A 27,910-nucleotide genomic window follows, 5' to 3' on the forward strand; every position below is an offset into this window, starting at 1 on the left:
GCAATCAAGCAATATAATTTGTTTTTTTGTGAACCTAGAATTATTATGGAAAATCAGGTTATAGATTGTTATCCTAAAGCAAAGGGGTACCTATCTTGTTTATATTCTAAAAATGTTTGTTATTTTTTAATTAAAAGTGACTTGCACTAGAATATCAAATTACATACATTTTACTGTGAAGAAATAAATGCTTCTTTGAGTAATCTTAGAATAATGAGGTGAGCTATAGTTGCTTCAGGATCACTTGAGCTACATAAAAAATAGTGAAGAAGAAAACCAAGATGAATATAGAGTACCAAAAGAAAGACAAATTGTCAAATACTAGAGTAGTAAACATACATCTTCCATTTTCTTCAATTTGTGAAGATTTTTCTCTTACATCTCTACATAAATATACAACAGTCTATTTCATATAAGAAAATATTCAGTCTCTGCTTTGGGTTCAATATACTAATATAAGCCCATAAGAATAATAAAGCATGTTTAAATATCATTACTTTAGAAAATATGTTGCACTTAGTCCATAGCAGCCTCCAAAATATATCTGCTATTTGAAGAATTGTAATGTGATAATACTTCTCTTCAGATATAATTTAAATATAAAATATATCACCAGAATCATCCTTCTCTCCCAATTTTATCTAACAACGTCTAAATATGACTGTGCAATCCCATGCTAGTTTTTGGATCATGTTGTGTATCCTGCCATAATCCTCATATGTATTTTTCTTGATTTAGTGAATGTTAAGCTTGAAAGCCAGAACTGTATATAAATAAGTTGGCTCTTAGAATGAGCATTTTAATTATTAGTTTTACTCTGTACACATCCATGAAGTTAATAAAGTACTCTACTTGTCATCAAGTCTGTTATAAGAGATACTCAATGACAAAGATATTTCATTTTTGCAATTAACTAACAGCTCACTTCCCTGTGTCCCGCAGACATATTTTAATTTTGTTATGTATCAGTTAAAGTATGTCAGAGATGAGAATAAATAAGCCAGTATCCCAATTAAGAATGTGATTTTGCAGATCTAAAAATCACAGCTTCATTTATGTTTAATTGACAGCAACTAAAATAATGTAATGCATCTCTCATAATCAAGCAAGGAAAAATGTCCCTTTTTATCTATAACTCTGCATTAGTAATTTAAAATTCTGAACACCTAAGAGGAAAAAATATTAGAAGATGCCATCATCAATTGAGGTATAAATACTTAACGGCTACGTGCTCTACAGCGCAGATTACAGAGCACTAATGAAGATAGTCCACCATAATGCAAGTATGTCTGGATTTTCCACAGTGCTGTGCCCCACCTGACTTAACAAATCATTTATTCTGATGGGGTTTTTTCTATTTGCAATTGTAGAGGACTTTTATGAAGATTAGGGTATCAGAAAGTCTTAACTTGACACTTGGTCCTGTATTGTACTACCTATGTAACACTGGGTAATTTACAAACCATTGTGAGACTCAGTTTCCTCACTTTCAAAATGTAGTACAGTAATAGTACCCACCTATTAAATTTATCTGTGAATTAAGATAATGAACATTAAACACTTTGTCGTATTTGCTATCTAGTGGGTGCTTAGCAGTGTTGATTTTCTTTCCTTTGTTCAATTTCCATCATTTCATTGACTGGAGTAAGAACCATCATTCCACCATGGCATCTCTTTTGCAGTCTCTCTCTTTTTGTGGATTCTGAAACAACAATAGTTTTAACAAGTTTACCTAAAAGTACTTACAACTCAAGTATTTACAACTTTGTCTATGAGTTCCTTGGAGACAAAAATCATGTTATAATCTATCTTTCATCACAGAAAACACGCCGCTACAAAATCCTACCTGCATCTGAGCCAGTCAGCATTTTTCTATTCCATCATGGGTGTCTTATGCAGCGGGCAGTGTGCTAAGTATAACATGGGTTTAACCTATTTTTTTTTAAGAATGGCTTGGAAAAATGACATCCTACATAAAAAACATATTGGTGTCATTGTCGTTTCATTGTTCTAACCTTCCAATCTGTTAATAGGGTCTAATAGTCTTTAAATCTTTTGCCACTAGTCACTTTCCTTGCCTTTTTCTCCAACCTGTAAATCAAAGTGTGACTTATTTTACTAAAATAAAAGCTCTCCCAGCATTAACAGCTACTGATTTTATTGAAAAAAATAAAACCATAAGACAAAACTTAAAATTGTTTTTTCTTCCTTTGCACATTCACCATTGCTCCATTTTGCACCTATCCACTCCCCTTCTTCCCTTATGGAAGAAATTTATCTCCTGTTCATGTCTGCCCACTTTGGTAAAACTTTTTATCAGTAGTCTTCAAAAGAGTATTTTGTGTGCCCGATTTAAAAAAAAATTGCTCTTTTTAAAAAACATCACAGTCTCTCAGACATTTTTAAGTCTAAATCAAAATATTTTATGTGTTTAAATGGTTGATGGTTTAAAATATATATGGTGACACCTGGGTGCCTCAGTCAGTTAAGCATCTTGGACTCAGACCAAGGTCTTGGGGTCCGGAGATCGAGCCCCGCCCATGTGGGGCTTCACATTCCGCAGGGATTTTACTTCCCCTCTCTCTCTGGCACTGGTCCTCTCTCTCTCTCTCAAAGAAAGAAATAAAATCTAAATATATGTGTTACATTAATCTTTTAATCATATTTAACAAAATACAACTGAATCCAATCCACAAGCTGGTTTCTATAAAAGAAAGTCGATAATGTCTCTTTCATCATCATGAACTTGTATTTCCATTACACCGTGCTCAAAGAAGTTTACCTTAGGGTAATATATTTTATTCTTAAATTATTAATTGGCAATAAACACATACTCATAGACACAACATGAAATTTGTTACTGTTGTTTTCTTAAAAGTTTCCTATTACCATAATTATATAGGTGTGAAATTTTTCTTCTGATTTATCATTGCTATTATTATCACCACAAATTAATCAAACTGATAAATTTAAAATTAAATATAAAGAGGGCGCCTGGGTGGCTCAGTTGGTTAAGCGACTGCCTTCGGCTCAGGTCATGATCCTGGAGTCCCGGGATCGAGTCCCGCATCGGTCTCCCTGCTCAGCAGGGGGGGGGGTCTGCTTCTCCCTCTGACCCTCCCCCCTCTCGTGTGCTCTCTCTCTCATTCTCTCTCTCTCAAATAAATAAATAAAATCTTTAAAAAAATTAAATATAAAGAAAACTATGTTGAAAATTTTAATTGGAAATTTACCATTTAATTGGAAAAATGGAGAATTATTTATTTTTTAAAGACTTATTTATGTATTTATTTGAGAGAGAGAGGGAGTGATTGGGGGCAGTAGGGGGAGGAGCACAGAGAGAGGGAGAGGGAGAGAATCTCAAGCAGACTCCATGCTGAGCACAGAGCCCCTGTGGGGCTCTATCCCATGACCCTGAGATTACACCCTGAGCTGAAATCAATAGTCAGCCGCTCAACCAACTGAGCCATCCAGGTGCCCTGGAAAAATGGAGATTTAAAATAAATTTATTAATTCACATTCTAGAATGAGTCATTCCATCATCAGTTGTATTAACATTTTTTATATGCTGTTAAACAAATACAAATTCTGAGATCCTCTTTCCAAGGGATATGCTAACAATCACTGTGGGATATATTATTAGATTTATTTTTCATATTATATTAACTAACAATTCTATTAGGTAATACTAACATTTTTTGAAAGTGAAGAATTGGAACACTTCTGATTACAGTGTAATTGACTACCAAGTCATGAGAATCACGTGTTATTTTCAGCACTAACACCAATATTGAGAATACTCTTTCATTTGGGCATGCATATTCCCTGGAGCAATGTGCCTTGGTATAAATAGGAGGAAAATGATTATGGGGAAAATCAGGGGAAAATTGATCAGGCAGATCAACTTTAAGAACAAGTACAAGTGGAAGGTGAGGATCTAAAATTGAATCGCTTAAAACCATCTCTGTCTCAGTCCCCAGGAGAATGTATTTGTATTCCTAGGAATATACAAACTCCAGTGTCAAGACTGCAGTTATGTATCTCACCCCCCCTTTTGTACTTCACACTCCAAACAACAAACAACAAACAAACAAACAGAAAACAATACATCATCCTCAGAATCTGGTACATTAGGTTGGGGAAAACTGACCTGGCAAAGCAGGAGATACAGTTGTATTATGTCAGATATGATGGGCCTATGGTTCAGTAGTTCTGATTATTCCCATTGCTAACCCATAGTTTAGCAAGGCATACTTCCAAAAGAGAAAAAAGCCCTATCACACTCGAACGATAAATTAGTGGCTAAATAGATAGATAAGGGACTGATCAAGAAGTATACTTACCAAAATATGAAAAAAGATTGTATGTGGGTGATGATCTATTTTTAATTAGTTGTTTTTATCTATCATATGTTGCTTTGTATTAAAAATACCTTGATTTTTTATTTTATTAAAAATTTTATTTATTTTGAGAGAGAGAGAGTGAGCACATGAGCATGGAGGAGGCTCAGAGGGGAGAAGGAGAAGCAGACTCCCTGCTGAGCAGGGAGCCCTATGTGGGGTTCATTCCTTGGACTCCAGGATCATGACCTGAGCCCAAGGCAAAAGCTTAACTGACTGAGCCACCCAGGTGCCCCTTAAAAATACTTTTAAATGTGCATCTATCATATATACACACTATATATTATAATCTGTAATTCTGGTGGATTATTTTATTATGGTAATATTCTGTTTTCTACATGTCCAAAAGCTCTTCTTCAAATGTTATGCAGAGGGAAATGTTTTCCCATAGTTTTTAAGTTCCTGCTTTATTTTGTAAAATAAAAATTTCCACGTTATGAGAAATTTGGAAAGAAATATTGTCCTGTGCTTTCTACTATGTTCATTGGCTCTCCTACATGGAGTCATTTACCTGCTTAGTCAGACTGCAAAACTTCAATATCCTTCAGTCTCTATTTCCTCATCAGTTTAATTTAAAATAAAGTATTTTATTTAACATATAACAGTCCCTGAACATAGAAGGACTATATTTTCTCCCTTCTGAACTTTGCATACCAGATATGTGGTGCATGACATGGGCAACATGCAGCTAGGTAGATAAATGCTTTCTATATGGAACACACTATATACATACTTGCAAATCCCAAAGTCTTTACACGGAGTGAATCAGAAAGGAAAAGGAGATGTGATGAGCTACCCCACCTGCAAAATAGATAAAGCATCCTCAAATTGGTCAATGGAACTGCTAATGATCTCCTGCAAAGTCATGTGGTATAAAACTCAAGGAACCATGGAACTCCGTATGCATTCAGTTTATAGGTTCATGGCACCAGCAAACAGACAAACAAGAAGAGAAAGAGTAGGAGGGGTGGAGAGAATTAAAAAAAAAAAAATAGAAAGGACCATTTTTTATTTTAAACTGAATGGAATTGTTCTGTCACTTTGAAACTTACTCTTTACTTCAAATTTTAATATATTTTGTTTTAAATACACTAGGGAAGCACCTAACCTAAAAACGGACTTAACCAACATTATGCCCTTGCTTTAATTTCTCTTTCTGCCTCTTCAATATCCTTTGGAATATTTTTCCATAATCTTCTTTTCCTAATCTTCTTTTCTATCTCTTATTTTGAAATTATAATGGGACCAGAGTCAGAGACTGTCTCCCTAGAAGTTGCACTGAAGCAGCAGGCAAGCAGGACAGTGCATTGATCCTCTGAGCACCTTCATATAAATGATGATTACTCCCTTGAAAAGTGAAATGGGATTGTAGAGGAGAGAAAAGTTAAATACAATGAGGCGTATCAAGCAGTGAAGCTCCGGATCACAGATGGACCAAACCCTTTAAATATTTTATAAAAATCACTCTTATCTTTATCCTTCTATGTTGGCTCTTCTCAGAGCTACTTATTATTTTAAACATAAATCTAGGGTTATTTGGTACTCTCTTTAATGTTCATCACCTTATGAATACAAACATACATTCAGATATCATTTCTTATTTGCCTATTTTTTTTTCCAAGCTGAGTCTGATATCTCTCTTTATACTGACCCTCTCCATGTATTTCCTTCCTGTCATCATATGCTAGGAAAAATTCCAAATTTTACATAATAATGTTTCTGATTCATTTTCTTAAATATATGTATGCATGTGTGTGTATACATATATATATATATATATATATATATATCCACTTTTAAAATATCACTATGCGTTCACACTATTAGCTCTTAACAGGAAGAAAAACATTCCATGAATGACATGAGGAAATAAAATAAATAATAACAATATGACAAGATAGGTAAATCTTCATATGGCAGAATTAAACTAAGTTGTGATTATGTCAGATCACATTTTGTTTATGTCTTTTCCAACAGATATATACACTTTCAATCCTAAACTCTGAAATTTACCTTTTTGTCGGTTTGAATGTTTCACTCCTCAGAGCATGGTTTAATCAATCTTGATGCAATCTTAATTTCTGGATATGAGAGTATTTCAATGATAGGTAGTTATTAAAAAATTGCTCTGAGCAGAATATGAATTAATTAACACTCCTAGAAGTGGGGTGGAATGTTTAATTCATTCCTGAACATGAAAGAAAGCAATCCTTGACATGGTATTTAGCACTATGACATATATAAAGCCATATCAGCATGGATATTCTGAGAACAAAAAATACACCAGTTTTTCCACAACTAATAAGTAAAGATACAGATATTCTTTGTGTCATTTATCATCTATAGTCACAACACCAATACATGACTTTTCCTTTCATTCTGGAACAGACGTATTGCTTGATGATAGTTTACATGGCTGAAGATAATTCAATCTGGCAACAGTAAAGACTAAAGGAATTAATTCAGAAATATTCATGAGAGAATAAATAAAAATCAGAAGCTATCATAAAACTTTTTGATAAACAGGGGTTTGGAAGTCTAGGAAAGGTATATGCTTCAACCATAGATACATTTGGTATATAAAGATGTTCTTGGTGAAATTACTGGGAGCATGAAAGTGAGTTCAATATGGGGGAAGGCTGGGGTTATTGGAGAAGGAGGCACTTCAGGCAACATTCAATCTACAAATACAAATTTAGCACTTACTATTCTTTCAACAATTCTTAACAAGTATTATGTGGCAATCAGTATTTTAGGTACTGGTAATAAAACAGTGAACACAGACACTGACTACTCTCAAGAAGCCCACTTTTTACTAGGGGAAAATTGTTTAAACAGTGTATACATAATCAAAAAGTTTCATATAGCAGCAAGTACTATTCATGTAATTAAAATAGACTAATGAGACTGAAAGCTACTTGAGACCCATTTTAGATATGGTAGTTTAGAAATTGTGCTCACCAGGATGCCGGCAAGAAATAAATGGCCGACTCAAGACAATTGAGCAAACTTTAATAGAGGGAGTATTTATAAAGGAAGATGTGGGTAGGGGTAAGAAAAACTAACAGAATTTGCTAAGTTCCTTGGGGCTAAGAGCAAAAGGAGCCATTCCAACCCCAAGTCTGAAGAGGCATGTAGAAGGACAAGTTAGAGAACCCCAGATAAAGTAGTTGTAGGACATGAGTGTCAGAGAGGAGCAGAAGGTCATTGGGGAAGAGAACACCTGAGGATAGGCAGGGAGGGAGGGAGGAGATGAATAACACAGGGTCAGCCTTTTGTTATTCTCCCAAATCTTTCTTTGACAAAAAGGCAAAAAGTAAGGAACCCAATTGAGGCAATCCACAAAGGTCAGTCTCTTAGGCACATAGCGAGGTAAAGAATGATATAGAGTGGCACACGGAAAATATGCAGCAGAGAAGGCCTTTTTGAAGAGGTGACATTTGATCTGAAACTTAATGGCTAGCAGAAAATACAGTTGTAAGGTCTAGGGTGTGGAAAGTGCTGTGAATTGGTAACCCAAAAACTATTTACAAGATTTCTTGTTCCTGCTTCTATTATTGCAAAAGCTAAAAAGTGCAACCTTCTTTTCATCTGGAGGTGTCAATGTGACATATTTATGGTCAATGTGATGAATTAGCACATTGATTTCTCTACCAGCATATATGGAGAAATGCTTATAAGGAAAAGACTTTGGGCCTTTTACTTTATTCCTACTTGTACGTGGATGTGATGCCTGAAGGTAAAGAAGTTATATTTCTTTCATAAGGATAAAAGACAAAACATGGTTGTGTAGAGATACAAGGATCCTAAATCTTTTAGGATATGATTGAACCGCCAGATCATTCCTAGACACCCTGCCCTTAAATTTATGTTGAATAAGACAAATTAACCCCTTTTTCCTTTAGACCATTATGAGGGAAGTTCTGGTTACTCACTGCTGAACATAATTATAACACAACAATTATAACTGATGGATGGAGAAAACCTTGCAATGGGAACCAACTAGTTTAGTGTAAGGCATAGAGGAAGGACAGTGTCATTGGAGCATAATGTACCGGGTTGGGGTGGTCAAGACTAATCTAGGATTTTATAATCTGTATGCCTTGTCAATACCTACTCTGCAACTCTATTGACACTTATCTCCACCTGTCTTATTCCCATACTTTTCCCTCCCCCACTTGGGCTACCTGGGATGGTAATGCCCAAGGGATCTCTGGAACTTATATGTTGAGGTTGACAGAGCCACCTTTAGCCTGGGTTAAATGAAGGAGAGTAGCAGACCTCTTCCCCATAAACTAGGAATCAAGAAACAAAATGCACACTTCTATTTTTGTTGAGCCCATTTTTGGTCCATTTGTTAAACTGCTTTAATACACTATCAACTGGTACAATATTAGATGTCATAGGAGAGGCTGATTCATGAGGGAAGATATTAATAGTGTTTTACATTGATTGAGTTTAAACAACTTGATCAACCTACTAAAATGATTTGATTATCAAGTTCAGATTTTTGGGGAAGTTCGTTCCAATTGAATAAAGATTTGAAAGTACACATTAAAAGATGCAAATAGAGGATTGACTGGGGAAAAGTGTAAGAGACAGTGCCCCAGGAGGTATTTCCTGATAATGAGGACTAGGGATTAGGAATTAGTAAGTGGGAACAAGATGGCTATGCAAACTGCATTAAGTTGGCTAAGGAACATGTCAAGCTAACTATTTCTGTCAGTCCAACTGGGGTTTTGCTTCCTCCTGTGGCCAATTAATTCTAATGTGGCCATATTATTTATCTTCCATACTGGGACACTTTGAGAGGGAATAGGGGTTAAAATTAACTAATATATCATGAAAACATATATAATTAGGGACAATCTTGGCCAAATGGAAATAAAAGAGAAAAATGTCCACTGTAGTTAATGCAGAATTGATGCAGAGAGTCCTTCTTCAGCAAACCTCCATTCTAGATGACTACCTGCTGAACTCAGAGGCTGTCAAAGCTAAAACCCTAATATAACATTAATGTTCTTGTCCAATTTTTATGTTATCTTCTTGTTGAGATATGATTTATATATATAGTTATGCATCAGTCATAAATCTAATCAGTTTTGACAAATGCAAACACTTTGTAACCCTTACTTCTATCAAGATATAGAACATTTTGATCTCCCCAGAAAACTGCCTCATGCCTCTTCTCAGTCTTCCTCCCCAAGTAACTTCTGTTCTAATATCAATCACCTTAAATTAGTTTGCTCATTGTATGACTTCCTATAAATTAATATAGTTTTACTTATTTTGTGTTTGATTTCCCACAGAGAGTACTATGTCCGTGAAATCCAACCTTGTTGTTATATATGTCAATAGTATGTTCCTTTTTGTTGCTGAATAGGGTCTACCCAATGTTGTTAATTTTCTCAAAAACAAATTTTATTCTTACAAATTGATTTCTTATGCCTAAATATAATATCTAAAACAATGAGAAACTTAAGAGATATGGAGAACAGCAAAACTCTTTTTAATTATTATATCTATATCTGATTTTAAATTAGTCTATATGAATAATTCCTATATTCTGAATCAAAAAGTAGAAGAGATTTATCAAGGATAAATTTAAGCAGGACCCAAGGGTTAGTTATTCCTTTTTTTGGTGAGTTTTATGTCTTCTCAAGCATACTTATTATCTATTTTTCAGGAAAAACTTTAGAGAAAAGTAGCAGAGGTAGATACTACAATATATTTACACTGATTTGAAGAGAGAAATAAGATCATCTTAAGCAGCCTATTTCAAAGAGGCCAAATATATTCATATCTGGTGTCTATCATCTCATTATTGATTAACCCTCATGCTTATATATTTCTTTTATTACAGAGGATCTACCAATGGAACATAGGTCAATGACAAATGTATGATTATTTAAATGTCAAGATGTGCTGAATTAACAAATGCTTATTGGACTTACTTTCAGATATATTTTATTTTTAGTAGTTCTATTTAATTAAACAATAAAACTAGAAACTTAACTGAACATAAAGCTTCCATGAATTCTGTTTTTTTCTCTACTCATTAAGCCCATATTCTATTATTTTTGAACTTGCAGTCAGCCTTCTTGTAATTAAATAAATGAATTTTTCTGATGGTAAGCAATCATAGTGTTACAATAATTTTCTTTGGGGAGAATTGAAAAGAAACAAATTATTACTCTCCATTGATATAGATTTTCCAGTCTTCATTCCCTGTGTAGGTAATTGTCAAGATGAGACTTAAAGAATTAGAAGTAGTTGGGCTTGCAATGAACCGGGGAACAGAAGTTCAGGCAGAAGAAGGAGCACATGCAAAATCCCTAATTTAGAAAAGGACTTGGCAAGATCAAAAATTGATCTTTAGTAACCAGGAGAAAAGTGGCATAACACAAATACAGAAATATAGGTAAAAAATTATTATTGTCATAGTGATGAGGTCATTATAAAAACATGCACATGAAGACTGCAGAAGGATTCTCCCCAGCCCTAAAGAAAACTATGCCTCTATACACAACTACATCCCTTATATTATTAGAGGTTGATTTAGGAAACTTTAAACAACTTTCTCTACTCCTAAAGTACATCAGTAACGTTCACCTGAGATGAAAGGGTTAAATGACAAATGCATGATAAACGTTAGTACCTTAGCCTGGAATGCAATAGGCTAAAGAAGGGAGGTTTGTACAGGGCATATAGAGAGCTATAAAAATATTTCTAGTGCTTCTTCAGACCATGACAATTAGATGAAGAGTTAAAGAACAGATATACATAACTTTTGGGCACAATATGTAACCTTCTGTCTCTCTTGATTCTCATTTTTATTATTTTTTAATTTTTTTAATTAATTTATTTATTTGTCAAAGAGAGAGAGGAAGAGAGAGCACGAACAGGGGGAGCAACAGGCAGAGGGAGGAGCTCCTTGCTGAGTGGGGAGCATGACATGGGACTCGATCCCAGGATCCTGGGATCATGACCTGAGCCGAAGGCAGATGCTTAACCAACTGAGCCACCCAGGTGTCCTTTGATTCTCATTTTTAAAATAGATGAAAAGTATACCTATGTTGTGGGATTATTATGAGGATAAAAATCACTAATACATGCAAAAAACTTAAGAAAATGCCCAGTACATAGAAACTTGTTAGTGCATGTTAGTTGCTGCTGTTGTTCTAAGCAGTATAAAACGGTGTGTTGGTTACTGTGAAAAGCACTGTTACCAACAGACACCTTAACTACCAACTACTGGAGTAATGAGAATGCTTGTCTCTTGTTTTGCTAAAAAGGGGAGATGGATCTGGGTAGATTAGGGGCATGGCATGTGAAGAAGTTTTCTTTATCCTGCATTGTATGAGAATGAACATTTCTCAGAGTCAAGAGATAATTAAAGATTACTGCTCTTAAGTTTAGCTATAAAGTTTATATACTGCCCTTAAATAATAGAAATTGTCTGTCATCTTTTTTTGAAAAGAATGAGTTGTCTGAGAAAAATACTTGGCAGTACATTTTGAAGTATAAATGCACCAGCAGAGATCATTCCATTGACATGAGTTTCTAGTATCCCTGAAATAATTCATTCTTGCCTAGTTCTAAAAAAAAAAAATTAAAAAACCCCCAAAACCAAAACAAACAAAAAAACTTCAGATAAAAAATATCCATGTAATAAAAAATGGACCTAAGGTTGAATTATATAAGAAACCATATAATTGTAATCACTATCCCTACACACACACACACACACACATCTCCACTGCCTAGCTTTTAAAACAAATTGTTTTTGTTTGGAACTAGTGGTTCTTCCAATTTTCTGTTAAATCCTATAGCATATTCCTTACTGCCACTAATCTTCCTATTTAGGAAGATGTTGCATTGTCATACTCTCCCTTTAAACAGTGGGTTTTTTGGTAATTTTCTTTATTTAACTAAATAACTAAATGCAATAACTAAATGATTATTGCAATTATCTTTATACATGTTTCAGGATAATGGGAGAAAAAATTATTAAAAAGTTCCAACAAACACTGTTGAAATACTTATTATTTTTTGTAAATAAGACAGACTTGAAATTAACTTTTGTATTGATCAATTTCAGTTATATCACTGCATGCTATGACTACTCAAATCCCATTTCCTCTAAAAGAGAGAGACTGAGAAAGTAAAAGAGGGAAAGTATCTCAGAGCTCTTTAAATAGATTAGTAATCCAAACACCATACAATAGACAATTGAAGTGATGGCCTCTAATTTGACCATGTTCTGCTTGTCTTCCCCTTCTCACTCTAGGATCGGCTATGTGACTTTCTTTGGTTAGTGGAATAATAATAAAGGTAATGCAATAGACTCTGGAAAAGTATTTGGACATTGGCTCTTTTTTCAGCTGTTGCACTCAGGACTACTTTCACCCTATCTTAGTCAGTTTAGGCTTCTGTAAAAGAATACCATAGACTGAGTGGTTTAAACAGCAAACATTTATTTCTTATAGTTGTGGAGGTTGTGATGTCCAATATCAAGGTGTTGACAGATCTGGTGTCAGGTGAGGTTCCACTTCCTGTTTTGCAAATGGCCATCTTCTCATTATGTCCTCATATGCTGGGATGGGGGTGGGGAGGGAGAGAATTTAGTCTCTGGTCCTTTTATTTCCTTATAAGGGCACTAATTTCATTATGAGGGGTCTACTCTCATGACCTGATCTAACACTAGTAACTCCCAAAGGCCCTATCTTCTAATACATCTTGTTGGGGGTTAGGGTTTCAACATATGAATTTGGGTGGGGGGGACACAAATATACAGTCCATAACTTACCCCTTTCACATGAAGAGGCTTGAGCCAGACTGCTACTTGATGAAAGATGAGTGTCCAGTTCCCTTCATCAACCCATTTGATAGGAATTGCACTCCAGAAATAGAGCCACATAGTGACCAGCAGCAACCCCAACATGCTTGTGTGAGTCCAGTCAAAACCAATAAAAGAGATGCTTACCTTAACCAAGCCCAGTTACCAATCCACGGAATCATGAGTTAAATAAATAGCAGTTTCTTTAAACTACTAAGTTCTGGAGAGTTGTGTATCAAAAACTAAATGCTATAACCATAATCTCATTAAGCACATGCTTTTTGAGTCTCCAACTATCAATTACTGCAACTTGAATTTACCAGCAGATGAAATATGGCACACTCAAATGGAGATAGTTTATAAAAGGTTTAATGAAAGAACTATACCTACGTAAAATATAGGAGTAGACCAAATTTAAAGAAAACACAAAGATTGGTATAGTAACCCAGGATTTGTAATAGAAGGACCATTTTATCACCCAAAAGGCTGCAAGGCTGATGTTAGAAAGTTGCTCCTGAAAGTCAGTGACTGAAAGAAATGAGAACTTTTGTTCAAGAAATGCAGTCAGTTTATGAGAAATCTACATATTATCCTAGCTTAACATCACTTTCCTCTATAATTCCAATTATATAATGTAATTGCAATCGGGGCACACAAGTGTATTCATTTAACAGAACTCATCACTTGAAAATGTTAGGAAAATATAACAGGTCAGAGAAAGATAGATATACCAATAGGAACCAGGAAATAATTCTCATATCAGCAAAAAGTAAATTTCTAATATCAAGGATATGCTAATATCAGAGAAAGTAAACTTTTAAAGCAAGAAGATTTGCAAGAAAGAAAGAGACATTGTTTAACAATGATAGTTCTATTCACTAGGAAATTATTGTAGTTTTAATTTATATGCACATACTAATTTAGCTTCAGAGTATATAAAGCAAATATTGCCAGACCTAAATGGAAAGACAGGTAACTCCCCCATATATATATAATGTATATATTTCAGTAAACATTAGAAAAAGCAGACAAAAATCACCAAGAGTACGGAAAACATCAACTGCAACCTCAAACCCAACTTTTTTTTCTTTTTTTTATTATGTTAATCATCATACATTACATCATTAGTTTTTGATGTAGTGTTCCATGATTCATTGTTTGCGTATAACACCCAGTGCTCCATTCAAGTACGTGCCCTCTTTAATACCCATCACCAGGCTAACCCATCCCCCAACCCCCCTCCCCTCTAGGACCCTCAGTTTGTTTCTCAGAGTCCATAGTCTCTCATGGTTTGTCTCCCACTCCGATTTTACCCCCTTCATTTTTCCCTTTCTACTATCTTCTTCTTTTTTTTTTTTTTAACATATAATATATTATTTGTTTCAGAGGTACAGGTCTGCGATTTGCCAGTCTCACACAATTCACAGTGCTCACCATAGCACACACTCTCCCCAATGTCCATCACCCAGCCACCCCATCCCTCCCACCCCCCATCAAACCCAATTTTGTTGAGATGCTCTTGCATGTGTTCACAAGCACAACAATATGCATAAAATACCTTATAAAACAGAAACAAAGTACACATAATGTAAGTGAATATAGACTATTTAAAATATCTACATTCTGGGCCAATAATATAAGCTTTGACAAATTTTAAGTAATTAAATTCATATAAATGTTCTTTTTTTAAGATTTTATTTATTTATTTGAGAGAGAGAGAGATAGTGAGAGAGAGAGCAGGAGCAGTGGGGAGAGGGAGAGGCGGGCTCCCTGCTGAGCTGAGAGCCTGACATGGGGCTCAATCCTAGGACCCTGGGATCATGACCTGAGCCAAAGGCAGATGCTTTACTGACTGAGTCACCCGGATGCCCCACAAATTATGTTCTTGAATGAAGGTGGAATTTAACAAGAAATCAATAAAAAGGTAATTAGAAAATCTCTAAGTTTGCGATGCCTGGGTGGCTCAGTTGGTTAAGCAGCTGCCTTCAGCTCAGGTCATGGTCCTGGTATCGAGTCCGTCACCAGGCTCCTTGCTCAGCAGGGAGGCTGCTTCTCCCTCTGCCTGCTGCTCCCCCTGCTTGTGCTGTCTCTCTTGCTATCTCTTTCTTTATCTCTCTTTCTGATAAATAAATAAATAAATAAATAAATAAATAAATAAATAAATAAAATCTTTTTTTAAAAAAGAAAAATCTCTAAATATGAAGAAATCACAAAATAGAATTTTAATAAATACATTGGCCAAAAGAAATCACAATGTGAATTGAAAATAATTTATTTTAGCTTAATGATAACACAGTAATTTTATACTTGTGACATGCTGCTAAAATATGTTTAAAGAAAAATATTATTAAATGCATATATTTGAATGAATAAAGTCTGGAAATCAGTGATCTAAATGACTACCTCAAAAAAGTTAAGAGGGGTGCCTGGGTGGCTCAGCTGGTAAAGCAACTACCTTTGGCTCAGGTCATGATCCTGGGGTCTTGGGAATGGAACCCTGAGTCAGCCTTCCTCCTCAGTGGGGAGCCTGCTTCTCCCTCTCCCTCTACTCCTCCCCCTGGGCCATGCTCTCTCTTGCTATCTCTCTCTCAAATAAATAAATAAAAATAAAATCTTAAAAAAAAGTAAAGATAGAGCAATGTAAACTGGAAAAAATAAAGTGAAAGATATAATAAGCTGCAGAAATTAGTGAAGTAGAAAGATACTTACAATAGAAAAATATTAACAAAGCCAAACTTTTTTTTTAAGTTGAATAATATTTTTTTTTTAAAGATTTTATTTATTTGACAGAAATAGACACAGCGAGAGAGGGAACACAAGCAGGGGGAGTGGGAGAGAGAGAAGCAGGCTTCCCGCCGAGCAGGGAGCCCGATGCGGGGCTCGATCCCAGAATCCTGGGATCACGACCAGAGCTGAAGGCAGACGCTTAATGACTGAGCCCCCCAGGCGCCCCTAAGTTGAATAATATTTTTTTTAAGGTTTTATTTATTTATTTGGCATGGGGTGGGAGGATAGCAAGCACAAGCAGGGGGAGAGGCAGACAGAGGGAGAAGCAGGCTCCCCACTGAGCAAGGAGCCTGATATGGGGCTCGATCCCAGGACCCTGGGATCATGACCCAAGCAGAAGGCAGCCACTTAACTGACTGAGCCACCCAGGTACCCAAAAAGTTGAATAGTATTGATAGATCTATAACAAAACCAATTATGAATAAAAGCAAATAGGCATAAATTACTAATATCTGAAATGAGAAAGATGACATCACCACATTCTATAAAGATATTATTATAGATATTAAAGGGGTATTATTATAGATATTATAAAGATAACAGATAAATTTATGCCAATAACTTAAAATACCAAATAAGATGGGAAATTTTCTTCAAATTAGCAATTTAACAAGATTGTCAAAAGAAAGAATAGAAAATCTGAATATATATTACAAAATTGTAAATAGTTCAGAGAAACAGAAGAAACAGACCCTTGCATACATTGTGTTTCATTTATAACAAAGTAGACATTGGTAGTGAACTGAGGATGGATGGTTATTTTTAATAAATGGTACTGGATAATTTGGATATCTATATGGGAAAAATGAATCTTTAACCATATTTTATACATAAAAAATTTTCAGGATATATCCATGTTCATCCATGAATAAGAACTCATTATGGAATCTGATTTCCTCACACATTATTAACAACTATAAAAATGGATAAAGAATATGAAGGAAAAATCTGTTTTCAGACATTGGGAAAAATGCAGCAGTGAACTGTGGCCCTGGAAAAAAGAGAAAGTAAGCCCTATGATCACTCTTGCTTTCTGCTTGAAGGTAATTTCTGAACTTCAGTAAAGCAAAAGGAAAACAAAGCAGACCCTGATGATTTCATTGAATTGAGGAAAGAGAGATCAGTATTTGGGGAAATCTACTAGAGAAAAGGAGTAATATAGAAAAAGAAATCCCTAACTATGCATAATAGCACTTTTGAGTCTCTGTTGAAAAATTCCAGGGTTCTCTAAACCAAACAATTCCTAGGAACTCACAGAGGGATAAAATGATCACATGCCCAGGAGGCAGACTGGAGAATCTCAAAGAGTATTTAATAGAGGCATAGAATGGTTACACCCTAACAGTAGGCTTAAACTAGTTCTACTGTAAGACTCCCTTAGATTTGCCATAGAAATATTAAGGGAGACAGAGAGGAGAGAGAGGTGGAGGAGAAGATGAGAGAGGGAGAGAAGGACAAAAGAAAGAAAGAAAGGAAAAAAGAGAAGAAGGAAAAAAGAGAAGAAAGAAAGGATCAAGCTAATCCACAAATCTTTTATTTTATTGAAGAACAAAATCCAACACTCTTGAAAGGGATACAACACATTCTAGTTCTCATCAACATAAATATCATATTATTCAGTGACCAATAATTTAAAAAGATAGATTAGACATTAGAAAAAGCCAGAAAATATGACCTGTAACTAGGAAAATGTTACTAAAATTATATACAAAAATAAAATAAATGATAGAAATAGAGGAGGTAATCATTAAAATAGAAATTTTTAATATTTTTAAGTATTTGAAGAAAAACTTGAATCTAATGGGAAGGGAAGTTGAAAATAGAAAAATGATCCAAATGGAATGAAATGTACAATAAAAAGTATAATGAATGAAATGAAACCAGTGGCTATAATTAAGTAGATTAAACATGGAAGAAAAAAGATCATTGAATTTGAAAACATAGAAATTTTTCAGAAACTATCTAAATCGAAGTAGCAAAACTGACAAAAAAATAAAATAAAAAGAATGAAAAACAGACAAAGAAAATTAAGAGACTTAGTGATATATGGACCAGTATCAAGTGGCCTACAATAGGTATAATTGGAGTCTGAGAAGGCGAGGAGAAGAGCAAAAAATCTTATAGAGAAAAAATGACTGAAAATTTTCCAGAGTTTATGAAAACTATAAGAATGTAAATCCAAAAAACTTAAGCAACTCCAAATAGAAATAACACTAAGAAAACTACACCAAGCAATAGTATAATCAAATTGATGAAAACTAGTGTTAAAGAAAAAAAATCATAAAAGCAGTAAGAGACAAAATACACATTAAGTAAATATAGAGGAAAAACTACAAGAATAACAGCAGATCTCATCAGAAACTAGGCAAACTATAAAACAATAAAAGATATCTTTAAGGTGCTGAAAAACAGATTTAAAAAATTTTTATTTTATTTATTCTATTTTTTATTATTATGTTCAGTTAGCCAACATATAGTTCATCATTAGTTTTTGATATAGTGTTCAATGATTCATTAGTTGCATATAACACACAGTGCTCATCACAACACATACCCTCCTTTTATAACCCACAAATTTATACACAGGAAAAACACACTTTGCAAAAATCAAGGCAAAATAAAAACTTTTAAAAACAAACTGAAGTTGAGAATTTCTCAGTGAAAGATATGAACGACAAGATGGGAAGTTGGACCTATACAAATGGATTAAGATAGCTATAATTGACTCTTTACTTACCACATAGAATCAGAATGTCAAATAAGACTCATAAAATCAGAGATCCTGCCCAGTATCATGTTTTACTAAATAATTTTAAACATTTAAAGAAAGCTCAAATGAAGAAGAAAGATATCTGAGATGAGGATGGGGTGTCCTTTCTTACCAGTTAGACATGCCTCTTTGGCCTTGAATATTAGAGGGCTCTAAGTGAGGTTCATGGGGTTCCTCACAAAGTAGGGAGTACTTATGTTGTGAAACAGCTCAGAGGGTTGTGTAATCTAAGTGACATCTTTTGGGACTATTTCTCATATAAATTAGGTTTTATTTAGCATGGTATCCCCCGCTAGGGATATTTCAAACATCATGTCTCTTATTTCTAATTATATCATTAATCTATTGAGATCCACTTAGCAAAGAGACTTTTCAGGCACTTGACGTTATTTTCTTCCTCTGAGGGATTTTTTCCAGGTAAAAGGAATAAATGGATGACAGACCATCTGCTTTAACTCCTTTTTTTCCAGCTTTTCAAAGCAAAATTAATAACTATTTATTTTGAATTTATAACATATGTAGCAGTGTAATGTAAAACAAATATAGCAGAAAATCAAGTTATGGGAAAATGGTGTATACTATTATAGATTCTTATATTATACTTGAAGTAGTATACTCTAATTTGAAATTTGTATATAACAATTTAAAGATAATTTATATTTCAAACCCAAGCAACAATTAAAACAATAAAAAAGATGTACATAGGAAACCAATAGTAAAGGTAAAATGGAATTTAAAAGTACACATGAACCCAAAATGAGGCAGAAAAAGAAAGGAGGAAAAAGAATAAAGAAAATATGAGAAAAGAGAAATAATTATCAAGATGATCAATATAAATTCAATCAAATAAATAATTAGAATAAATATAAATGATTAAATAACTCTCTTAAAAGGCAGAGATTTTCACATGGGATAGAAAACCAGGGCCCAGCTATATATGTCTCCAGAAAACACAAATGTGAAGACACATGGATTGAAAGTAAAGTGTAACTATCTACATATACATGCACATTTTAAGCATAAGAAACATGAGTGGTTATATTAAATCAGAAAAAGTAGACTTCAGAACAAGAAATATTGCCAGGGATATAGGAAGGCATTTCTATGACAAAGGAGTCAGTTTACAAGAAGACCTAAAAGTCCTGTAAATACACCTAATTTCAGAACTTCAAAGAAAGAAGCAAAAGCTGAGAGAACTGAAAATTAGGAAAGACAATCAGTTACTATTAGAAATTTGACACTCTTCTTTTATTAGATGATGAAACAATTAACTTCCAGATGACAATAATCAAAATGATCAAAGTGTGCTACAAAGTGTACTCCTAAAAGGAGTGTCAAATTTATACAACCAAATTGGAACACTGGCAGCATCTAGTAAAACTCAACACTGGCTCCATAATCCAGCAATCTCATTCCTTAGAATAAAAATATGTGTGTAAATGTATGTATAACAAAAAGCAGAAACAAAAATTTCAGCACTAGTTTAGCAATCAAACACTAGAATCAACTCAAACGTCTATCAAGAGTAGAGTGAATCAGGGCACCTGGGTGGCTCAGTCGTTAAGCGTCTGCCTTTGGCTCAGGTCATGGTCTCAGGGTCCTGGGATCGAGGCCCACATCGGGCTCCCTGCTCAGCGGGAAGCCTGCTTCTCCCACTCCCCCTGCTTGTGTTCCCTCTCTTGCTGTCTCTCTCTCTATGTCAAATAAATAAATAAAATCTTAAAAAAAAAAAAAGAGTAGAGTGAATAAACAAATTGTGGTATTTTCTTAAAATAAAATACTGTATAGAAATTAAAATGAATTGTCTATAATTATGCACCATAATATGCATGAAATTCACATGTAATGTATAACAAATACAGCGCAAAATCGAGTTATGGGGAAATGGTGTATACTATTATAGATTCTTATATTATACTTGAAGTAGTATACTTACAAGTAGTAATTTAAAGAAATTGCATATTTCAAACCCAAGCAACAATTAAAACAATAAAAAAGATGTACATAAGAAACCAATAATAAAGGTAAAATGGAATCTAAAAGTACACATGAATCCCAAATAAGGCACAAAAAGAAAGGTGGAAAAAGAATAAAGTGTGTTTTGTTAAAGAAGTCAGATACAAAAGGGCACATACTAAATTATACCATTTACATGAAACTCAAAAACACAAAAAAATAATTTATGCCGTTTGTACTCAGGTCAGTGATTTACTATAGGGGTTTATAGTGACTACAGGTCAAAAACAAGGCTCTTTTTAAAATTAGTAATGTTTAATTTTTTAATGTGGCTGCTGGTTAACAGGTATATTTCCTTCATGAAAATGTTTTGATATGTACACTTTTAATTTCTCTATGCACATTAAACTTCAATAATCTCTAATACAGAAAAGAGGAAGAGAAAACTAGGATGCTGGAACATGGGAAAAATGCTAATGAGAAAAGAGACATTGATGTGTGCATATATATTTTTTAAAACACTGTAATGGCAGAAAGAAACCGGGTTGTGAGTTGTAGCTTTGCCTTTAATTGACTTTGAGACTTTGGACAATCACTTCCTTTCTCTTGGTTTAAACTTTCCTCTTATCAGACTGAGTCTGGCTAGCTAATATGTAAAGTATTATTTAATTTAATTGCTATGTATTGTTACATATGACATTGCCATGACATAAATATAGTGGCAAACTATTGATATGATATGGAACCAGAAAATGTATAGAACAATTGAATCGGATACCTATTTAAGTAAAAGTTTGAAATAAAGGAAAAATAAAATGCCAGAAATGCTTTTTACTTTTCTGTATCCATTTATATGTAATTTAAAATCTTTAACACATTTCTTTTTCAGGATTAAAAATGTGTTTGCAGACAGATTGGCAATGTATCTGGCTTGAAGAATTAAAATCACATATGTTATACAATATGTATAAAATTATCCTTCTGTTTTTCAAACAGATACGCTACAAATGCCAGGAACAGAAGTTATATTTCCTCTATTATTTTAATTTGCATTATTGTCTTCACAGAAATAAGATCATACTCTTTTAATTTGTTTTTAACTAGTCATCTATTGAAGTATTAAAAAATTAAATTATTTGGTATATAAACAATAAAGAATGCATCTACTTTAAAAATATTGCAATTTCAATAATTTGACATATATGTTGACTCTCTTCTACCATCAGGATCTGATGCTGGAAAAATATAGAATTTCTTTGCCTTCTCAAACATGTAGTATATGTATAATTAAGCTTTATCTTTAACAAATCCAATGGATATTTTATATGCTTACCCTGACTATGTATAACTTTTACTCCATGAGTGAGAGAGAATTATTCAATTTCCTTTCTATTTCAACAAATCTCAGTGTAACCAAGAAGAATGTCTTCTATCTCCCTCTCCTTTTTCATTTTTAAAAACATGTATTAGTTTTTCCTTTAACTCAAAAATGCAAAACAGTAAAATATTCCTCAAATGGACCACAAATATCTCATCCTCTTAACCCTTGAAAAATTTGCATGTATACACTTATATATGCTCACATACATATATGCACTGTATGTATATGTATGTATATATAGTATGCACATACATAATATGTATATGCATAAATATGTATGCGTAATATGCAAATATAGTATGCACATGTATACAAATATAGTAAAAAAAAATCACATTACAAAATTAAGCAAGACAACTCCATACTCCCTCAAAGCAACAGATTTGAAAAGTTTTTTATGATTACTGCAGAAAAAAAATTAAATAACTATTAATATGTTTCTAAGTATGTACATATGAGTGTATCATATAGGTATCATATATAAAATAGTACATATAACATGTCTATTAAATGAGAGAATAAAGAAGTAGTAAGACTCCTAGGTACAATCATTAAGTCCCTTTATTTCTCTTCTTCCAATGTCCTTCTAAACATTATCTGTGAAACTAATCATTTCTCTCTTTTCACTGGAAACTTGTGCAAACCTTACGAATTTTCTATCATGCTCACGAAGAAAAGTCTTTCAGTAACTTCCAGTCCCCAAACAGTTTCATTTCAGTAATACTTCATTCTAATTGAAAACCTCCCTTTCCCCCCTGGTTTGGGCTGGCTACACATTGGTTGCTAACAGTAGGAAAGATAGTCATCCTCTTTGTGTTTTTATCTTTCATCTTGTCCTTTTTCTCCTTCTCTCCCAGCTTGTTTTAAGTATAGTTTCTGAACCCAACATGGTCAGAATAGTACAGGAAGTGGGAAGGCTTAGGAGGCTGGAAAGGTCTTACTTAACTGACACTGTCATAAATTAGCGTCTGTGTTGTGTGAGCTTAGCAGATGTTGAAATTAACTCTGGTAAAAGAGTTTTTGTTCTACAAAGGCCTCCACGTGGCTAGATATTTCTTCCCTGCATTCCTCTTGAATTGCATGCATTTCTCTAGCTAGTTGCTATCTGTTCATGGCCATCTGCCTATAAACCTTCAGCCTTTTTCAGCTGAGGTCTCCTCTTTCGAGGTGAACCTCAAGCCAACAATCCCTTGCCAACACTCATGTGGCAGAAGTGATTTATCTTTGATCCATTGACTTTCTGAGCCCTTTACTCTTCTGTTCTTTGGGGCCTCAGGCCACTTCATGCAGGCTCTATTTAATGCAAGTCATCAGTTTATTCATTTCAATATCTGATAGTAGCTCATAAAATCACTTGTTATTCCCTATTTGTTGCTATCACCAACAATTAACTTTATTTCTCATAACATTTGCTACTTTTTCAATTTTTACAAATGTTGGTAAGTAGTCTTCTGAGATTTTATACTGCTGCTAACAGATAATGAGACTACCTATTTCTCTACACTGTAACTTAACACTGGTGTGGCAGATACGGTTGTTTGCCTTATTGTTCTAAAAGTCTTTCCTCATTTTTCCTTAGTTTATAGAATTCCAATGTGCCCAAGTCAAGGTGATGAATCATGACTAGCCTACACCAGTAATTGCAATTTTGTTCTCTTTTGCCATTTACTGGATTTGTGACTGTTATTCAAAAGGAGATGTCTGCTGGAAAGTCCCAGGGAAAGAATCTGTTCTATTCATCAGGTATAAAAATGTGATCATTAGATCTGAAGCAGTCATGTTGCTACTGGATGTTGACAAGCTTAAGGATGAAAATCCAACAACTTGGAGATGGCAGGGAAGAGATTAGAAAGTATGTGGGTTCTGGATGACATTGCTGAACTGTCATATTAATAATCATAGTTCTACCTACAGTAGATTCTTATTATAGGAGTTAATGAAAAAACTTTATTGCTTAAGACACTTCGGACAGGTAATCTGTTACTTGTGGTCAAAAGCATCTTAATAGATTAAACTTGGTATCATCAAACATTACTTTTTTAGAAACTGACTGGGCAAAAATACCTTTATTCCTTTTACAAGCCAGAAATGGAATATGGAAAAAAAACAAACTATTTTTTGTCTAAAAATGAATCTAACAGGTCTCTGAATTAATGTATTATTTTGATTATATGAAAATATAGCCACAAAATTTCTAAAGATTCCTTTAGGTTGTAGAAAATTAAAGGTGCTGTTTGTTTTTGAGTTGGCACTAGATTAAATTTCATTGCGGGTAAACTCACCGAATTCGAATCCCCACACTGTGGAGACATCAAACCTCCTGGATTTTTTCATATTTTTTAGACATGGAAAATTATACCACATACTGATAGGAAATTTTCATTTCCCCTAGAAATGCTTCAGTATTCATATATTGTGAAAATTAGATCCTTATTCATTTGTCTAATATGACATGAAAGGATAATAAAATTTCTCTTAATTTCCAATAGGGCTAAATGATTACAGTCAGAGTCATTCCCTAGTGGTAAAGACTCTTTTTAATCAGATTTTAGTCAGCTTCTTCTTCTTCTTCTTCTTGATGAGCCTCCATCTTGACCCCCTGCCCTGCATTTGGCTTGCCCGGTTTTAGCAAAGAATTCTGCCAAGCCAGATTAGCAAAAACATCTCCACCTTTGATATTTGATCAAGTTCCTCATCCCCCATCCTTGATATCTAAATTCTTGGACTGCTCTTAGCAAGAATCCTGTTATTTTTGCAAGAATTTCCCTACCCCTGATAGCTGATCAAGTTCCTGTTAGTAACTTTCCATCCAGTGACCCCCTCACTCTGCTTATTGGCCTGCTGTCTTTGCTAAATTCAGAGTTGAGTTCAGTTATATGCTGAAGTTTCTTTAATGAAGTAGCTTTAAATAAGTCTGTTTTGCCATTTTTAAAAAGATTTTATCTATTTATTTGTCAGAAAGCGAGAGAGCACAAACAGGGGGAGTGGCAGGCAGAGGGAGAAGCAGGCTCCCCGCTGAGCAAGGAGCCCGATGTGGGACTCAATCCCAGGACCCCAGGATCATGACCTGAGCTGAAGGCAGACCCTTAACCAATTGAACCACCTAGGCATCCCTGTTTCGCTATTTTTAACAAATGTCTGCTGCATTTTTTTTTAATACTACTGAGATATTAGGAAGAATGGAGTGCTATCCACCTTGGGATTTATATTTCAAAAGAGATAACGCCCAGACTTGGGCTTGGAGATACATCTCCAGCTCAAAGGAGTGGAAGACACCTAGAGTTTATGTAGGTCTTAAAGGCATATTTATATCCCAAAAGTTTAGGTGAGAACCCAGAGTCTTTCCATCCCATGTCAAAGGAGTAGAGGAAATGGAGAGACAGTGGCTTCACTCCTGTATATAAGTGGTGGGTTAGTACTCCTGAAAAAACTAGGGAGCATAATTCTGCCACTTTAGGCCATATCTTATTGAAATAGATCAGGAGCAAGATCAACCAACCCATTGGCTATTCAGACCTAATCAAGCTGAACAGGTTCTTTTCTTAATAATTTGACCAGATATTCAGTAGTAAATTAGAGGTAGGCCTTGTTCTAGAAAAGAATTAATAGATAATCAAGAAAGGAGGAACGGAGGAGGGACAGAGAGAGTGGAGGGGATAGAGAATCCAAGAGATTCCAGAAGGCTGAGACATTAACCTTAATGTTTGCCTTTCCATTTATAATCTCCTTTATGTTTGACCTTTTTTTGTTCTCAATCCTTTTATTTCTGTAACAGTTGTCTCATTTGTTTTTAGGAATCATTTCCTCACACCCCATATTCAAGCTAAGTTACTTTGTATGTATTTCTGCTTTTTACAACAAGTGATTCTTGGGTAAAATATTTTGTTTACCTTAAACTAAGATTTTAATGATATGTGCATTTTAGAATAATGTCAAATCAAGTGACAGAACTTCTGTGACTATCATTCTACATTTCCTCTTTCCTATATAATAAGTTTCTAGTATATCTAACGAAAGATACTTAACAATACCTTCAATAAATATATTTTTGAGACAAAATTCTTAAAACCTTTCCCAACCTAAATTAAGTTCTTCACTTGTTTTTAACTTGAAAACTGATCTTTGAACTTATAAAATGGTAAGTAGAAGAGATACCTTTGATAGAGAATGTGTTTCTTTTAGCAGAGTTTTCACTCCCTATGCTATAAATTCTGTTTTTACTTTTTCAGGATAATGGATTCTGGGGATTTTATTGATAAAATTTAACACTGGGTTCATTTTTATAGATCAGTGTTTCATAAATCTTCCTCAATAACAAAATCACCAGGGAAGCTTTAAAATACATATTAATTGACTCTCATTCCAGTCCAACTAAATCAGTAACTCCAGGGATGGGTCTGGAAATTTTCTATTTTATTTAAATGACTCCAGAATATTCTAATGACAAGTCATGTTTTTAGCCACTGTTATACTTTTCATAATAGGATACATAGAAGTATTACTTGAAAACATTAAAAGCAGCAAACAAAACCTGATGGCCAAATCCTACCCACAGGTATTTTGAATTAAATGGTCTGGAGTGGAGCCTGGGTACTGGTATTTTTTCAATGTTCCCCAGGTGATTCTAATGTGCAGCCTGATTTAAGAATCTTTACTCAGGTATGCCTCAGGAGCTCTCATGCTTAGAATGAGCCTTTCTGTGAACTGTCCCTGGAGGATTTAGTTACATTATCATCAGAGCTCTATCTCTGTTGTAATCTTTGCACCATTCAGAAACCTCTGGCACAGGGAAATATCTCAATCAAAATCTCACAGCATCCAGTTACAGAGTTACTCAACTTGGACCCTGAGAAAGGGAAAAGACTTGGGTGGTACAGTAATAAATGGACCTTTTTAACAACCATGAGGGTTCAGTATGTGCTTAGCAAATTTATTTATTTATTCATCAATTAATTTATCCCATAACTATTTATTGAGCATCTATTATATATCAGATACTATAATAGATAGTGAGGATAGATATTTGAGCCTGGGTAGAGAAAAGAGTCATTTAACAATTACAATAATAGCTACAAATGAAGAAGGGCAGGTTGACATGAGACTCTACATTGAGGATAAATAGCCAAAATTAAGGGATTGAGGAAGATTTCCTTGAGTAAGTGACATATAAGGATTTGAAGGATGAGTTTTTGAAGTGTAGGTAGAAAGACCATTTTTGATGGTCCAAAGCCAAGGAAAAGAGAATTTATCCTTAGGATTGAATGGAACGCTATCATATACATTAATTGTCAACATAGTGAGCAAAGGAGAAAAATATATTATGCAAGAGAGATGGGCAGAGTCATATTGCAGAGTTATGTAGGTCTTTTAAAATTTTTTTTTTACTTGATTCTAAGTTTATTTTGAATTAATTGAGTAGTATAAAACAAGGTAGTGAGAACCTATGGTAATTTGGACCATGATGGTGGCTGTTGAAATGAAATAGTTGATAATTTCAAGATATATTTGATAGAATTGGTAGAGCCACATGATTTGATGGGATATAGAGAATATAAGAGATGGAGGTGCCAGCTGTGAGTTCTGGCTGTTGTATGTGGCTAATGGGGCATCACTGTTGACTTATGGAGGACTTTAAGTTTTGGGAAGGATTGTGAGTTCAATTTTGGTTAAGTTTCTATATAAATGCATGTGAGAAATTCAGATGGAGATGTTTACTAGGCCATTTGATGTGTTACCCTGGAGATCAGAAGAGTAACAGTAGTACGGGCACATATTAA

General features: G+C 34.2%; 1 long non-coding RNA gene across 1 annotated transcript in view; it reads right to left on the reverse strand.

The window, feature by feature from the left end:
• Positions 1 to 439: 439 nt before the first annotated feature.
• Positions 440 to 27,910, reverse strand: part of LOC145720306 (uncharacterized) — a 52,219-nt gene continuing 24,748 nt past the window's right edge. The window contains exon 3 of the long non-coding RNA XR_014143223.1: positions 440 to 1,702. This is a non-coding gene — a long non-coding RNA (uncharacterized LOC145720306). The remainder of the gene's footprint in view (positions 1,703 to 27,910) is intronic.

The sequence above is a fragment of the Leptonychotes weddellii genome, chromosome 2 (assembly GCF_054177405.1).
Source record: "Leptonychotes weddellii isolate Sample4059 chromosome 2, ASM5417740v2, whole genome shotgun sequence".
NCBI classification, from domain to species: domain Eukaryota; kingdom Metazoa; phylum Chordata; class Mammalia; order Carnivora; family Phocidae; genus Leptonychotes; species Leptonychotes weddellii.